This window comes from Eubalaena glacialis, chromosome 4 (assembly GCF_028564815.1).
Source record: "Eubalaena glacialis isolate mEubGla1 chromosome 4, mEubGla1.1.hap2.+ XY, whole genome shotgun sequence".
Taxonomy (NCBI): Eukaryota; Metazoa; Chordata; class Mammalia; order Artiodactyla; family Balaenidae; genus Eubalaena; species Eubalaena glacialis.
This window is the reverse complement of record NC_083719.1, coordinates 156,888,063-156,904,910: the sequence shown is the minus strand read 5'-3', so window position 1 is coordinate 156,904,910 and position 16,848 is coordinate 156,888,063. Positions and strand designations below refer to the sequence as shown.

Sequence of the window (16,848 nt, the reverse complement as noted above, 5' to 3'; positions counted from 1 at the left end):
TGTAATGTGGATGAAGAAGCAAATTTAGGAGGAGGCCAAAATCTACAAGCTAGACCCACTGGATGAAAAACATAAAGAAAGTTCAGTGAAGGAACTCTGAAGAGAATGGGCTCTGCAATAAATTTTTCTTACAATCAAGGTAAAATATTAGGCAACATTAAGTACAGTGGCCTTTAAGGTCCCTTCCAACTCTAATTTCTTTTGATTTCTAACTTATTACTCTGGTTAAGTAAAGTCCCTTCAGAGGGACAGAACAGTTCCTACACCTGAATGGGATGCAAAGAATAATCTGACTTCTCTTCACCAGGGGATGAGTTGAACTGTCCTTGCAGAAGAGATAACACATGGTGTGAACCCCAGATCCTAGAAAAGGGCCAGGCACACAATAAGTAGTCAGCTTTTTGAAAACAAATGAACAATCATTTCCTCTCCTAGATCTTCACACCCTTCCTCTGCTGGCTACTTTCTTTCAGCTTATAAGCATCCTCAATATACCCACTTAAAAAGCTCTCAGACCTATGATTCTTTGGATCTTCTTGTGGGTAACCTAAGTCTCTCTCCCGTGCCTTCAAACACCTGTCCTCCCAAAAAGCCCAGATCTGTACCTTGGGCCCAGACCTGTCTACCAGGTCCCTCGAAAGCACTGAAGATGAAGTAAGATCCTCTCCCCAGCCCCAATCCCTTCCTACTGTGCTCTGTATCTCACAAAAAGATGCAGCTGTAAACTGTCACCCACGCTTGCTGCCCTCCCTTTTCTAACTGGTCACCAGGCCCCACCCATTCCCTCTCGGATCTCCGAAATCCAGTCCAACCTTTTACAACTTAAGTGGGACCCTTAGATTACAATTCACCCTGCACCCAATCAAGTGCTTTCCACATGGAGGTCCGAGTGAGTCTCTAAACCAGAAGTCCATCTCACTGTTGTTTAGCGTTTCCCACAGCCTTCAGGATAAACATCCAAACCTCTGACGGGACAAAGAAGGCCCTTTTCTGTTTGGCCCCAGTAGGTTCCCAGTATCAACTCTCATTTCTTTCCCAAAACCTGAGTTCCACTCGTGTACCTTAGTTTTGCCACATTTTCTTACATTTCTCAAACTTTGACACACACTGTTCCCTCCTGCCACCCCAGGAGCTTCTACATATCCTTAGAAAGGATGGCACCTCCTCCAAGAAGCCTGAACTCTCCCTTCCAAGATTCTGTGCTCTGCAAAGGGGAAGGGGGGGGGAGGGATAAATTAGGAGTTTGGGATTAACATATACACACGACTATATATAAAATAGGTAATCAACAAGGACCTAATGCATAGCACAGGGAACTCTACTCCATATCCTGCAATAACCTGCACGGGAAAAGAATCTGAAAAAGAATGGATATATGTATAACTAAATAACTTTGCTGTACACCTAAAACTAACACAATATTGTAAATCAAGTATACTCCAATATAAAATAAAAATTAAATTTACAAAAAAAAGATTCTGTGCTCTGCAGCACCAGAACTCACTTCTTCCAGAGCACTGACTACTGTGCTTGTGTTTACTTGCCGCCCAGTAGAAGGGGAGATTACCTAGGGCATAAGCATCGTCTCCAGCAGCCCTTGGTTCTGACAACTCATTCAAGTGCCAGGATACTTTACACACATAACCTGCTTAATTAATTCTAAGAACCCACAGAAAGAGTGGTTTTTAATGTCATTTTACAAGTGTGGGGATTGCAGTTCAAAAGTAACCTGGGCTTCCCTGGTAGCGCAGTGGTTGAGAGTCTGCCTGTTAATACAGGGGACATGGGTTCGAGCCCTGGTCTGGGAAGATCCCACATGCCGTGGAGCAACTAAGGCCGTGCACCACAGCTACTGAGCCCGTGCACCTAGAGCCCATGCTCCGCAACAAGAGAAGCCACTGCAATGAAAAGCCTGCGCACCGCAACAAAGAGTAGCCCTCGCTTGCTGCAAATAGAGAAAGCCCACGTGCAGCAACAAAGACCCAACGCAGCCAAAAACATAAATAAGTAAATAAATAAAAATCAAAATTTAAAAAAACACAAAAACACCATCACAGAAATATCCAGAATAATATTTGACCAAGTAACTGGGCATGGTGGCCCAGACAAATTGACATGTAAAATTAACCACCTAAGCCATAGTTTTGTCATCTTTTACTGAGAAATTTGACTTATCTGAACTATTTTGATACCTAGAAGATACCTTCTAGAGGTAACACTCTCAGTTTTTTACATGGTAGGCAGCAGAGGGAAAGAGCCCATTTGCCCAGTCAGATGACACCTAAAAGGATAAAACTCTGTCTTCTCTCTCCAACCCACAAGGATGAATGCCAAAAACACATCACTTATATCTGCTTTAGCTAACATATGATAGGTCTGGAACAGACCTATGCTCCCAGCAAGTCTCATGAAATGCTGTTTCATTAAGGGGAGACTTTACTTGCTAAGATTAGAAGCAAAAGAGGGTGGTGGATGAAAAACTGCCCAAGGATATAAGTTCATGCAAGGGAGCAGGAGAGAGAATGGGTATTCGAAGATGTGCGCTCTGAGCCAACACTAATTCCACAGCATCAGGTTGTAATTCAGGGAGCCAAACTGCTGGGGTTTTTTTCCCCCTCTTTTTTTCCCCCAAAGAGGGACAAATCAAGCATACTGACAAAGGAAGAGCATTAGTCACCACAGATAAACTCCTTTTTAGAGGTGATATCGCAAATGATTTGGCTCAGTGTAGACTATGATTTGGCTCCACAAACCATAAGCTAGAGCATTTCATTCCAGGTCCCTCCTCAAATATCCATGATAGGTGGAAATATGGCATCAGTAGTTTTTGAAATCTTCCCAGGTGATTGTAATATGCAACCAGGGCTGAGAATCTGGAGATGTAGAGAGAATTTAAATTGAACTTTAGTTAAACAGTAAAACAAGCTCTGACTCTACTGGCTGGAGCTAGACAAGGGATATGGATTTAGTGGGATGAGAAGATAAAGAACACCAGGGAGTAAATCAAATGCTTTACACCTGTGCTTAGCTAATTGTTACTCAGATAATTCAGACAATCTTACAGCACCTGAACCCTGAAATGCCTTAGTTCTGTTTAAAAAAAAGTAACTCTTCAAGTACCTGAACTCTGAGAATCATGTAAATCATAAAGAAAAAGAAGAAATCTTACTTTTTGAATTAGTTGATTTCATATATACTGTTTCACTTTCATGATATTAACTAGATATCTTTCTTTCCATTTTGTTTGAGGAAAGTAAGGCTTTAAAAATCTCAGTAATTTTCTCAAGGTCACTTGTTAAGGGTGTGGTAGGCAGCATAATGGCTCCTAAAAATGCCCTCACCCTAATCCCTAGAACCTATTAATATGTTACCTTACATGGTAAAGAGGACTTTGCAGATATGACTGAAGTTATAGACCTTGAGAGAGAAAGATTATCCTGGATTACCTCATGGAACAAATCTAATTGCATGAGTCCGTATAAGCAGAAAACCATTCCCAACTGTAGAAAGAGAAAGAGAGAGATGTCCTAATAGAAGCAGAATCAGAGAGATGCAACGTTTTGGGTTTTGTAGGTGGAGAAAGGGGACTCTGAGTCAAGGACTACAAGTGACCGCTGGAAGCTGATAAAGTCCAGGGAACAGAAACACCCCTAAGAGCCTCCAGAAAAGAATGTAGCTCTGCCAACACTTTTTTTTTTTTTTTAACCATCTTTATTGGAGTATAATTGCTTTACAATGGTGTGTTAGTTTCTGCTTCATAACAAAGTGAATCAGCTATACATATGCATATATCCCCATATCTCCTCCCTCTTGCATCTCCCTACCACCCTCCCTTCCCTATCCCACCCCTCTAGGCGGACACAAAGCACAGAGCTGATCTCCCTGTGCTTTGTGGCTGCTTCCCACTAGCTATCTATTTTACATTTGGTAGTGTATATATGTCCATGCCACTCTCTCACTTCATCCCAGATTACCCTTCCCCCTCCCTGTGTCCTCAAGTCCATTCTCTATGGCTGAGTCTTTATTCCTGTCCTGCCCCTATGTTCTTCATAACCATTTTTTCTTTTTTTTTAGATTCCATATATATGTGTTAGCATACGGTATTTGTTTTTCTCTTTCTGACTTACTTCACTCTGTATGACAGTCCCTAGGTCAATCCACCTCACTACAAATTACTCAATTTCATTTCTTTTTATGGCTGAGTAATATTCCATTGTATATATGTGCCACATCTTTATCCATTTATCTGTCGATCCTGCCAACACTTTTACTTTACTCAATTGAGACCAATGTCAGACTTGTAAGGTAATAAATTTACATTGTTTTGAGTCCCTAAATTTGTGGTAATTCGTATGAAAGCAATAAAAAACAAATACAGGGGTCCTACAAAAGCCAGGCTATATATTTATATTGAAGTATTTCTAAAATTAATTTAACCTTGTGATTGACAGCAGCAGCAGCTTCCAAGGGATCCCACCACACACCTGAGGCAAAAGCAGCCTAATAAAGAAGCAGTGACAGCAGCAGGTCACTGCCCCACACTCGGGGTAGAGGGGGATTGGATCTACTGTAGCAGCAGCATAGCCTGAATGGGAATGCATCCTCCTGTGGCACTAGTCCCATCAACATTAGTCTAATCTGCTAGCATCTGCTGTGCCAACAGGCCCAACATATACAAACCCTCCAACTCAGTAGCATCAAGTGAGCCAGGCTCAGTGTTTCCTGAAACTCATATCCAATGGCACTGGAAAGCCCAGATACCACCTACTGTTATGAAAACATAAAAAAACAATAACAGAAGACTGGGAACTTCAGAAAGAGAAGGGGAACAATGGAATGGGTGAAAACAAATGGGGTAAATATAAGAGACTATCATTGGCCTCATGAGTTTCTTAAATTCTATATGATGGTCAAAGCAAAAATTATGACACCATCTGATGTGGTTCTCAATGTATATAAAGGAAATACTACAGAAAATCATACTTTAAAACTGGGGAATATTAAGAGACCTAAATGGAAGTAAAATTTTGAAACTTCACTTGAAGTAATAAAACACTGATTCCAGTAGGCTATGATAAGTTACATATGTATAGTGTAATGCCAAAAGCAACCACTAAGAAAACTATACAAACAGTATACACAAATGATTATAAGTAAATTAGATTAAAATGGACTTATTAAAAAATGTTTAAGTAACCCACAAGAAGGCAAAATAAGAGAAACACAGGATTGAGAAACTAAGGTAAAAGACTAAACAAAAACTAAAATGGTAGACCTAATCTTTAACATAGCAATAATTACATTAACTGTAAATGATCTAAATAACCAAGTCAAAGACAGAGATTGGAAGAGTAGATGAAAAAATCACAAGCATGATCCAACTATATACTGTCTATAAGAAGCTTACTTTAAACATCATGATATAGGTAGTTCAAAGTAAAAGGATGAAAAAGATATATCATATGAACATTAATCAGAAAAAGCAGGAATGGCTATATTAATATCAGATAAAGTAGATTTCAGAGCAAAGGAAATTATTAGGGGCAAAGAGGGTCATTACATAAAGATAACAGGAATAATCCACCTAGATGACCTAGTGATACTAAATGTGTGTGCACCAAACAACAGAACTTCAAAACACATGAAGTCAACACTGAAAAAGGTAAAAGGAGAAAATTTTAAATCCACAATTATTATTTGAGACTTCAACACAGCAATTTATAGAACAACCAGAGAGAAAAATCAGCAAGGATATGGAAGAACTGAAAACATCATCAATCAACAGGATATAACTGACATTTAAAGAACACACTCAATAAAAGCAGAATACATATTCAAGTGTCCATGGAACATTCACTCATATACCATATACTGGGTGATAAAAAAACATTAGCAGATTTAAACGAATTAAAATCAGAGAGAGTATGTTCTCTAGCCATAATGGAATCAGACTAGAAATCAATAACAGAAAGACAACAGGAAAATCTTCAATCACATGAAAACTAAACATCACAATTCCAAATAACTCATGGGTAAAAAGTCAAGGAAAAAATTTTAAATGCATAGAATAAAAGAAAATGGAGATATAACAGATCAAAGTTTGTGGAATGAAGTGAAAGCAATGCTGAAAGGGAAGTTTATAGCACTAAATTGGGAAAGAAAATATTTCAAAGCAATAATCTAATTTTCTATATTATAATAGTAAAAACGGAAGAGGAAAAAACACTAAACAAGCAGAAAGAAGGAAATAATAAAGATGAAACAAAAATCCATGAAACTGAAAACAGGAAAATAGGGGGGAAAAATCAATGAAACAAAAGGCTGGTTCTTTGAAATAAACAATCTAATCAATAAAGATGTAGCAAGACTGATAAAGATAAAAAGAGAGATGGCACAAATCACAGATATCAGAAATGCAACCAGGGATACCATGACATATCCTGCAGGTTAATAAGGGACAAGTTATTATGAACAAGTCTACACTATAAACTCAAAAATGTAGATGAAATGGACCAAAGCTTTTACACCCAAAACTACCAAAACTCAGCCAAGATGAAATAGATAATCTCAATTTTCCTGTAACCACTAGAAACACTGATTTTTCATTTAAAAACTCCCAAAAGAAATACTCAGGCTTAGATGTTTCACTTTTACCCAAGACTTAAAGAATTAACACAAATTTTACATGACTTGATAAGAAACAGAAGTAGAGGGAACAGTTCCTGATTAATTTTATGAAGCCAGTATTACCTTGATACCAAAACCAGACAGGGATAGTATAGAAAGAAGAAAACTACAGACCAATATTTTTTATGAAATTGGCTGTAAAAATCCTCAGCCAAATATTAGCAAATTAAATCCAGAAATATATAAAAAGAATAATATACCATGACCAAGTGGTATTTATTCCAGTTATGCAAAGTTGGTTAAATACTTGAAAATCAAACAATGTAATCCACCATATCCAATAGATTAAGGGGGAAAAGTCATGTGATCCTATCCATTAATGCAGAGAAAGCATTTCACAAAATCCAATCCCATTCATGATTTTAAAAAAAGAAGAAAGAAAACTCCAAGCAAACTAGGAATAGAAAAGGAACATACTGAAACTCATAAAGATGATCTACAAACAACCTATACCGACATTATATTTAACTGTGAAAGACTGAATGCTTTCTCTGTAAGATCAGAAACAAGGCACCGATATCTGCTCTCACCACTTTTATTAAATATATTACTGGAGGTTCTAGTAAGAAAATAAAGCAAAAATAAATAAATACATAAATTTAAAAGTTAAGTTTTTAAAAAGTTTATTTAAAAGATAAAAGGACTATTCCTACTATGTTGAATAGGAAGGAATATATCCTACTGAATGTTGAATAGTAATATATCCTATTATATTGAATAAGGAAAAGTAAAACTGTCTACATCTGAAGATGAGATGATAATCTAAATGGAGAAAATACCAAGGAATCCACAAAAAGCTTGAGAAATAATATTAGTTTGTAAATGGTTTAGAGTACAACATCAACACAATTTTATCAAATTATATATAACAAATGTGTAGAAGCTTAAATAAAAATATGTGATGCCATTTACAACTGACCTAAATAAATACTTAAATATAAGCCCAATAAGACATTTATAGGACCTCTATACTGAAAATTACAAAATGCTGATGAAGAAAATTTTAAAAGTCCCAAACAAATAGGGAGACATACCTTGTTCATGGATTAGAAAACACAACATAATAAACATGTCAATTCTCCCCAAGTTAAGAGGCTTAACACAATTACTCTTAAAATGCCCTCAAGGTTTTTGTGGATATAGACAAGCTTCTTCTAAGATTTATATGGTAAGAAGAGGCTGAAGAATAGCTAAAACAATTTGTAAAGGAAGATTAAAATGGGAGGAATTAATCTACCCAATTTCAAGATTTTGCAGTAATGATGGAGGGTAGATACATAGATCAATGGAATGGAACAGAGAACCCAGAAATAGACTGACATAAATACATTTAACTTGTTTTTGACAGCAGTGCAAAAGCTATCAAGCAAGAATAGACTTTTCAAAAAATGGTACTGAAACAGTTGGACATCCCTCGACAAAAACAAACAAACAAAAAACGAACCTTAACCTAAACCTTACACACCTTACACAAAAATTAAATCAAAGTGGATCATAATCTTAAATGTAAAAGCAGGACATTTTTAGAAAAAAAAAATTGGAGAAAATCTTTGGCATCTAGAACTAGGTGAATAATTCTTAGACTTGACACCGAAAGTATGATCAATAAAAGCAAAAACTGATAAATTGGATCTCATCAAAATGAGTTAAAAATGCTTCATAGAAGATCCTTTTAAGTGGATGAAAACTCAAATTACACAGTGGGAAAACATATTTGAAAATCCCATATGAGACAAATGACTTGTATCTATAATATACAAAGAACCCTCCAAACAACTTAAAAAAATCCAACTAGAAAATAGGCAGAAGACAGGAACAGACATTTCATGGAAGAGAATATACACATGGCAAAGAAGCACATGAAAAGATGTTCAACATCTTTAGCCATTAGGGAAATGCAAATTAAGACCATAATGAGATATCAGAGAATAACTAAAATTAAAGTATAGTGACAACATCAAAAGCTGGCGAGTACGTAGAAAAATTATATCACATCACTGGTGGGAAAATAAAATGGTTTAGCCACTCTGAGAAACAGCTTGACAGTCTCTTTTAATCCTAAAAGTAGATTCACCCTACAATGCAGTAATTGTACTCTTGAGCATTTATCCAAAAGAAACAAAAACTTAATGAAGTTCCCACAGAAACTTACACATAAATGTTCATAGCAGTTTTATTTATAATAGCCAAAAACTGGCAACTACCCAAATGTCTTTCAATGGGTGAATGTTGAAACAAATTGTGATAAAATCTTATGACAGAATACTACCGAGCAACAAAAAGGAACAAATTATTAACATATGCAAAAATTGAAATGAACTTCAAGGGAATGATGCCAAGGGAAAAATTTTAAAAAGCCAATCTCCGAAGATTAAGTAATTCATGGTTATGTTTACATATTATTCTTAAAATAACAAAACTGTGGAGATGGAGAACAGATTAGAAGTTGCCAAGGGTTAGAGATGGGGGTAGAAGGTACAGCGGGGGAACTTTGTGAGGTCTTTGTGGTCCCAGTACAAATAATACAGCAATCTTGGTTTTAATCCCTAAAGATTTTTAAAAGCAATTCCTAATAAGAGGTGTCCAGATATTTAGCAATGGCAGCAGATTAGAGGTATAGCTCCCCAACATGACAACTTCGAAAGAGATCTATACTATCAATACTAATTTAATGCATATGTTAATTTTAAAAAGGCCAGTCACAATACTTAAATGGTACATATCTTAACGATATTATTCTGGGTATCCAGCTACACCAGATGGACTAGCAGGATTTTCTGTACATTCAATCTTATTTAAGACAGTAAATCTTATAATAAGACAGTGAAAAAAAGAAAAAGAAAAAAAAACAAACCTCAACTACAGTTGGATATTCTCATAGGAAGATGAGGTGAAAATATGTAGCAGCGGTTCAAAAGCTTAAGCAGTGGCACCTAAATTTGGCTGCACATTAGAATCATCTGAAGCACTTTTTAAAAACCCTCACACCGACGGCTGGTCATCCTAGACCAATAAAATCATTTTAAATCTCCTCAGACGATGCCAATGTCTAGCCAGAACTGAGAACCAGCGGACTAAGCAGAAAGGGATGTTTCTACAAAGATCTCTTAACAATAAGTCCTTTCACCCAATCAGATTTACCTCCCCGCAAAGGGGTAAAGAAGGCTAGATGTTGTCCATACTTGCTTAGCTTTAATTAGCACTTGTGACTTGCCCAAAACCTAGATCATGTTTCCCCTAAATTTCATGTTATTCCCTAAGTTTTTCAAACCCAGGGCTAAGGGGTTTGCCAGGATGCGATTTTAAGTGCTCACACAGGGGAAGTCCCTGGCAAACCAGGACAGCGGTCACTCTACATTGAAATGTAAAGCATCCTAAATAACCCTGACACTGCTCCCAGATACTAGTCTGTGCCAACCAGTGGAGAAAAGGCATTCTCCATTACTACCACGGCAAATGCTGCTGTACTTGCCTTGGCCAGTCCCTATCTTTTCCAGGCGCCACTCCCCTTCACCTGCTGGTGGACGCTTTGGCCAGCTGACAATGCAGATATTTTCAAACTTTAAGGTGAATAAAAATCATCTGGAGGGCTTCCCTGGTGGTTGAGAATCTGCCTGCCAATGCAGGGGACACGGGTTCGAGCCCTGGTCTGGGACGATCCCACATGCCGCGGAGCAACTGGGCCCGTGAGCCACAATTGCTGAGCCTGCGCAGCTGGAGCCTGTGCTCCGCAACAAGAGAGGCCGCGAGAGTGAGAGGCCCGCGCACCGCGATGAAGAGTGGCCCCCACTTGCCGCAACTAGAGAAAGCCCTCGCACAGAAACGAAGACCCAACACAGCCATAAATAAATAAATAAATAAATAAATAAAAAATAAAAATTAAAAAAAAGAAATTAAAAAAAAAATCATCTGGAGAGCCTGTTATAACAGAGATCACTGAGCCCCACCAGAGTTGCTGATTCCATAGGGCTGGGACCGGGCCCTAAAACTTGAATATCTAACACATTATCAGGGGACGCTGGTAAAGCTGGTCAGGTAAAGTCTGGTAAAGCGGGTCAGGAAAAAGAAACCCGACGTGTCAGATCATAAAGTACGGAAGGGCAAGCCCGCCGGCAGTCCAGGCCCGGGGGGACCCGGGTCCCCAGCCCTACAGAGCCAACGGCAGCCCGGCTCGGGCGCCCCTCGGAAGCGCGGGGTCCCCGCGGCCGAGTCTGCGCCCCCGGCCGGCCCCGGCTCCCCTCTGCCCACCCTGCGCGCGGGGGCTGGAAACGGCCGCGGAGAACCACGGCGGGGCGGGAAGGGGGGCTCCAAAGAGGGTCTGGCGACTCGAGTCGCTCCGTTTCTCAGTGGGCTCAGCGCGCGCCGTGGGGGAAGAGGGGCGGGGGTCCAGGAAGAGGGGACGGGCGGCACTCACGAAACTGGCAACGGCCACGGGTAGACGGCGGGCTCGGCCCCCACGGGCGACTCCAGCCTCAGCTCCAACTTCTCCCCCATGTCTTCGCGCGCGGTCCCCGCACCAGGCTAGTCTGGCGGTTGGGGGAGGGGCGGGGCGCCGTCGGCGGGGGCGGGGCAGGCGGGCGGGCGGGAGGGAGGCTGAGGGGAGGGGGCCTGGCCTGGGCCTCAGCCGCCGCCGCCGCCGCGCTCCCGTCCGGCCCCGGCTCCCTCTTTGTGGTCACCGGCCCGGGGCCTCCAGCGCTGCCGCCAACTCGGGCCGGCGTGAGGCGTGCACAGTGACCCGGGGCCGGGCTGAACCACTCACTCACGGCGCGAGCGCCGCCCGCCCCGTGGACTCGCCCGCTCTCACGCACGCACGCACGTCTTCGGCTGCCTCCGGCCACCCCCACCGGCCCGAAGTGGGGACCCGGGGAGACCCCTCGGGGCCTGGGGTGGCGGGTTCGACTCCCGCCCTTGACGTACCGTGACACACCCCGCCCCAATAATAAGACTATAATTCCTCATTAAATATGACAGCCGGAATCCCGGCTTCTGTTCACAAAAATGCCGTGTATTTAGCCTATGCTAGGCACCAGACCCTGGACGCTCAGTACTGGCAAAAAAGGAAATGCCCTGCCCTCATGGCGCTGCCATTTTAATTGGAATAGTAGTGACAATGGTCAAGGGAGAAAATAAAGTGTCATCATCGCCACGGGGATGGTTAATCTCATGTGCGCACTGCGTGGGGCCCCGGCAACCACAAACATTATTCCAGATGTGGCCAGGAAGGTATTTTTCAGAAGAGATGAACACTGAAATTGGTCCACTTTGCCTAAAGGAGATTGTCAATGCCGCGGCGTGGGTGGGCCTCGTCCATGAGTTGAAGGACTCGAGAGAAAAATGAGGTTCCGTAGAAAGAGGGAACTGTTCCTCCAATGGCCTTGGGACATCAGCTCTTCCCTGTGTCTCCAGCCCAGAGTCCTGCCCTGACTTGCCTGCCTCACGGTCACATGCGTCAACTCCTTAAAACAAAACTATATATGTAAAAATACTGAACATATACAAGCCTATTAATTTGTATATGTGTGTATACATATTATATACATGTATACACATATGTTTATATGTGCGTGCGTTTGTAGTATATGTGTAAGTACTATATACAGTATACATACAAGCCTATATATTTGTGTGTATATATTGTATACATGTATGTATGTGTATATATATAGTATACATATTATAAATGTGAACATGCTGTATATATACACACACCCATATATGGATATATGGGTGTGTATATATACAGTATATGTACACTGTATGTATGTATGTATACAGTGTATATTTATATATAGGTGTGTATATATGTTGTATACCTGTATGTGTATATGTTTCTAGGTACTATATGTATATATGTATATACTATTATAGACACACTTGCATATGTATTTATATGTGTATGTACATGCGCATATTTACATATAGGTGTGTATGTGTGTGTATACATTGTATATATGTATGTGTCTATATCTTATATATATGATATATGTATGTATATATACGATGAATTTATATATACAGTACATATCTATTTTTATGCTATATGCTTTTATATGTAGGTGTATATGTGTGTCTATATGTATGTACGTGTATGTATTGCATATATTATATGTGTATGTATGTATACTGTCTATAAACACACCTAAATATCTTTGTATGTGTGTATATATGTATGATATATATGTACCTAGGTGTGTCTATTGCATGTGTTATACGTATGTGTACATACTGTATATATACAAACTATGCATTTTATATGTGTGTATGTATAGTGTATATGTCTGTGTGTATTGTATATATTATGTGTATATGTGTGTATACATACTGTATATATACAAACTATGCATTTTATATGTGTGTATATATGTATGTGTGTATTGTATATACTATATGTGTATATGTGTGTATGCATACTGCATATATACACAGCTGTATATTTTTGTATGCGTGTACATATGTACGTGTGTGTGTATATACACACACACACCCTATGGATTCTGTTTGTCTGGAGAACCCTCACTGATACGGACACTTATGACAATTGAGTACCTGCTCTTTGCCAGCCAGGGAGCCAAAGGCTTGTCCTTTCGGTGTCTGCCTTAAGTGTCACAAGTCCCAGGAGGGAAGGTGATGCGGCTCCTACCAGTTGAGGTGCCTCAGGGTCAGAGAGGTGCACAGGGCGGGGGGCTGGAGCCTGGTGGAGCCCAGGTGGAGTTCTAGCAGCAGTACAGCCTAGCAGTCCCACTTCCCCAGGTGCTTCTCACAAAGACGCCGAGGGAGAGACGGGATCTGAAGGAGGGGATGAGGAAGCTTCCGTGGGTCCGCAAGCCCAGACCAAGGCTGACTCGTCAAGGGTGTTAGAGGTCAGGACTGTGGTTACCCTGGGGGTGGGCTTACACAGAGCCATTCACATTCTGAAAAAGTATCCATCCTGCTCTTGTTTGTATGTTTACCCCCCTCCCCCAAATCTTTTAAAAACAGATTCTCTTGGTTGCTGGGAACATACACGGGGAAGTTGTGTGTGAGGGGGTGTGATCCAGGGGACAGGGAGAAGCCCCCCACTCGTAGGGCCAGGAGTGGCTCAGCTTTGTGAGCTGAGGATGGCCCACGAGGTCCCAGAGAGAAGGGTCCCTGCTCCGTCCCTGCTCTGTGCACCCCACTCCCAGCCTGAGAAGCCCAGAGCCACCCCCCCCCACACACACACACCAGGGAGGAGAGCCAGTCACCCTGGCTCCCAGGCTCCGGCTCCAAGGCTCCCGGCACTAGGAGCTATTTTCAGCTTTCATGCCCTAGGACATGGCCAGAGCTATTGTCTCCGGAAACTCTCTGTCTGTCTCTCACCCGCCCTCCCTCCCTCCCTCCCTCCTCCGCTTCTTCCCCTCCCGTTCCATCTGTCCTCCCCTCCACCCTGCATTTCTACACAGGATGGCTCACAGACAGCTGCTCCCCGTACCCACCTGCCACCATTCGACGGATGTCAAAGCAAGCCCTGGGGACTTCCCTGGAGGTCCAGTGATTAAGACGCCGAGCTTCCACTGCAGGGGGCGCGGGTTCGATCCCTGGTCAGGGAAATAAGATCCCACATGACGCACGGCACGGCCAAAAAAAATAAATGAATAAAAAATAAAGTTATAGTGATGAAACAGCCCTAGTGGTGCAAGGATGGGACGTATAGCTCTATGGTATAGAATAAAGGTCCGGAAACAGATATATGAGAACTTGATATGACAGAAAGTGGGGGAAATAAAGGAGTTTTCAATAAATGGCATTAGGACAATTGCATATCCATGTGGGAAAAAGTAAATTAGAAAAAAAAAAAAGCAAGCCCTGGTCAGGTGTGACCTTGGGCCCAGGGCCATTGGCACACGTTGTCATGTGGGACGTTCTTCCTTAGACTCCTCCCTCCCTCCTGTGTCACTGTCACTTCCTCCAGAACCTTCCTGGACTCCCCTACACAAGCCTGGGGTGTACCCTCACCCGCCCTGGATCACCAGAATTCCAATCCCGGCCCACCCTTCCCCGCCAGGTAAAGAACTGTGCATGGTCAATAAGACCGTAGAGGTCATTGGCCATTGCTATTGCAGCTGGAATTGTTACTGTGTTTAGATAGGGTGACCAACACCCGCCCCCAGTTTGCCCAGGACCGCTCAGGTTTGAGCGCTGGAACTCTGGGGAAACCCTCAGTCCCGGGGAACCCCAGAAGGCTGGTCAGCCTATTTAGGACGGATCTTTCACTTGATCTCCCAACCCCCGAGAGCTAGAAAGGGAATCTCCCCCCTCCTTCCATTGTAACCTTCATTCATTCATCCACTCATCCCTTTATTCAACTCCTTTATTCAGCAAGTATTTATGAAGCATCTACTACACAGCAGACACTCTTCTAGGTGCTGGGGACATAACAGCATCCCTGTCCTCAAAGAGCTCACGTTCTAACGAGGGCAGCAAACAGTAAACTGAGAAGGTGTGATTTATTACATGGGGATGATGTCTCGGAGACCACTGCAGGGCAGGGGAGGTGGGAGAGGAAAGGGGCAGTTCTAAATGCAGGCGCTGACGGGATTGGGGCAGACCTTGCCCTGGGCCAGGCTGGTTGCTTCAACACAGCTGTCCTCGCCCAGGGCCATCCTGCCCCCCGCCTCACCCAGTTCTTCCGTGATGTGTGGGGAAAATCTGTGGTTGTCACAACTGGGGGGGAGGGGCCCCTGGAATCAAATGGGTGCGGCCAGGGATGCTGCTAAACCCCACACAGTGCCCAGGAGGGGCCCTCAGCAGAGGATGACCCGCCCCGAATAACCCCAGTGCCGCGGGGGAGGCCCTGCACTAATATGATTCAGACCCGCTGGTGCCCCCAGCTTCCTGCACAGGCAGGGACTCTAACCGGGTCACCTCTGTATCCCGAGGTGACCTAGAGTGGGGCAGCCAGGAGGGCTGAGATGAGTATCGGGGGTGAAATGACAAATCTCTGTGCCCACTCTCCCCGCCGCACCCCAGGGGCGATGGCCTCTATCTCCTCCCTGTGCAGGTAGCTTTTCCCTGAGCCATTTCTTCTTGTCAAGGTCCCTGTCGCAGGTTGGGTTCCCCGAAGATGACGTTGAGAGCAAGGATTGGAGTGCAGGTGGTTGATGTGAGACGTGCAGGAACAGATACAGCTGCCATAGGGTCCCACAATTCCACTCCTGGGCATAGATCCGGAGAAAACTCTAATTCAAAACTATACATACACCCCTGGGATTTCCCTGGTGGTCCAGTGGTTAAGACTCTGTGCTTCCAGTGCAGGGGGCATGGGTTCCATCTCTGGTCAGGGAACTAAGATCTCACATGCCGTGTGACGATAAAAGAAGAAAGAAAGAAAAAAGAAAGAGAGAAAGAGAGAGAGAGAAAGAGAGAGAGAGAGAAAGGAAGAAAGGAAGAAAGAAAGGAAGAAGAAAGAAAGAAAGAAAAGATACATGCACCCCAATGTTCATTGCAGCACTATTTACAATAGCCAAGACATGGAAGCTACCTAAATGTCCACTGATGGATGAATGGATAAAGAAGATGTGGTACATATATACAATGGAATATTATTCAGCCATAAAAAGAATGAAATAATGCTATTTGCAGCAACGTGGATGGACCTAGAGATTATCATACTAAGTGAAGAAAGTCAGAAGAGAAAGACAAATATCATATGATCTCACTTATATATGAAATCTAAAATACGACACAAAAGAACTCGTCTACGAAACAAAAACAGACTCGCAGACATAGAGAACAGACTTGTGGTTGCCAAGGGGGAGAAAGAGTGAGGGAGGGTTGGATTGGGAGTTTGGGGTTAGCAGATGCAAACTATTAAATATAGGATGGATAAACTACAACGTCCTACTGTCTAGCACAGGGAACTATATTCAATATCCTGTGATAAGCCATAATGGAAAGAAAAAAGTTTTATTTATAGGTTCCATCCCTAACTGAGCTGGCCCATCCCCTCCCATGGTTCTAAGTGCAGCCCGAGGCTGCAGACTTCCCACCGTGGTCTTCAGCTCCAGAGCAAGCCACCTGCAAACCACCCACATCTTCCCAGGGGCTGGCAACTCTCCTTTGCTACTGATTCCAAGACACATCCAGATAGCAAAAATGTGACCATGAAAAGAAACTCAGGCATGTTCAAATCAGGGAAATAAC

The 16,848-nt window shown here is 42.4% G+C and overlaps 1 protein-coding gene across 3 annotated transcripts in view; it reads right to left on the bottom strand.

Moving 5' to 3' along the window:
- The window catches only part of LOC133091089 (transmembrane protein 41B-like), a 79,097-nt gene extending 67,694 nt beyond the window's left edge, over positions 1-11,403 (bottom strand). For all 3 annotated transcript variants that reach the window (XR_009700855.1, XR_009700857.1, XM_061189954.1), the window contains exon 1: positions 11,102-11,403. The gene's annotated coding sequence lies outside the window, so the exon portion shown is untranslated. The remainder of the gene's footprint in view (positions 1-11,101) is intronic.
- Positions 11,404-16,848: the final 5,445 nt, after the last annotated feature.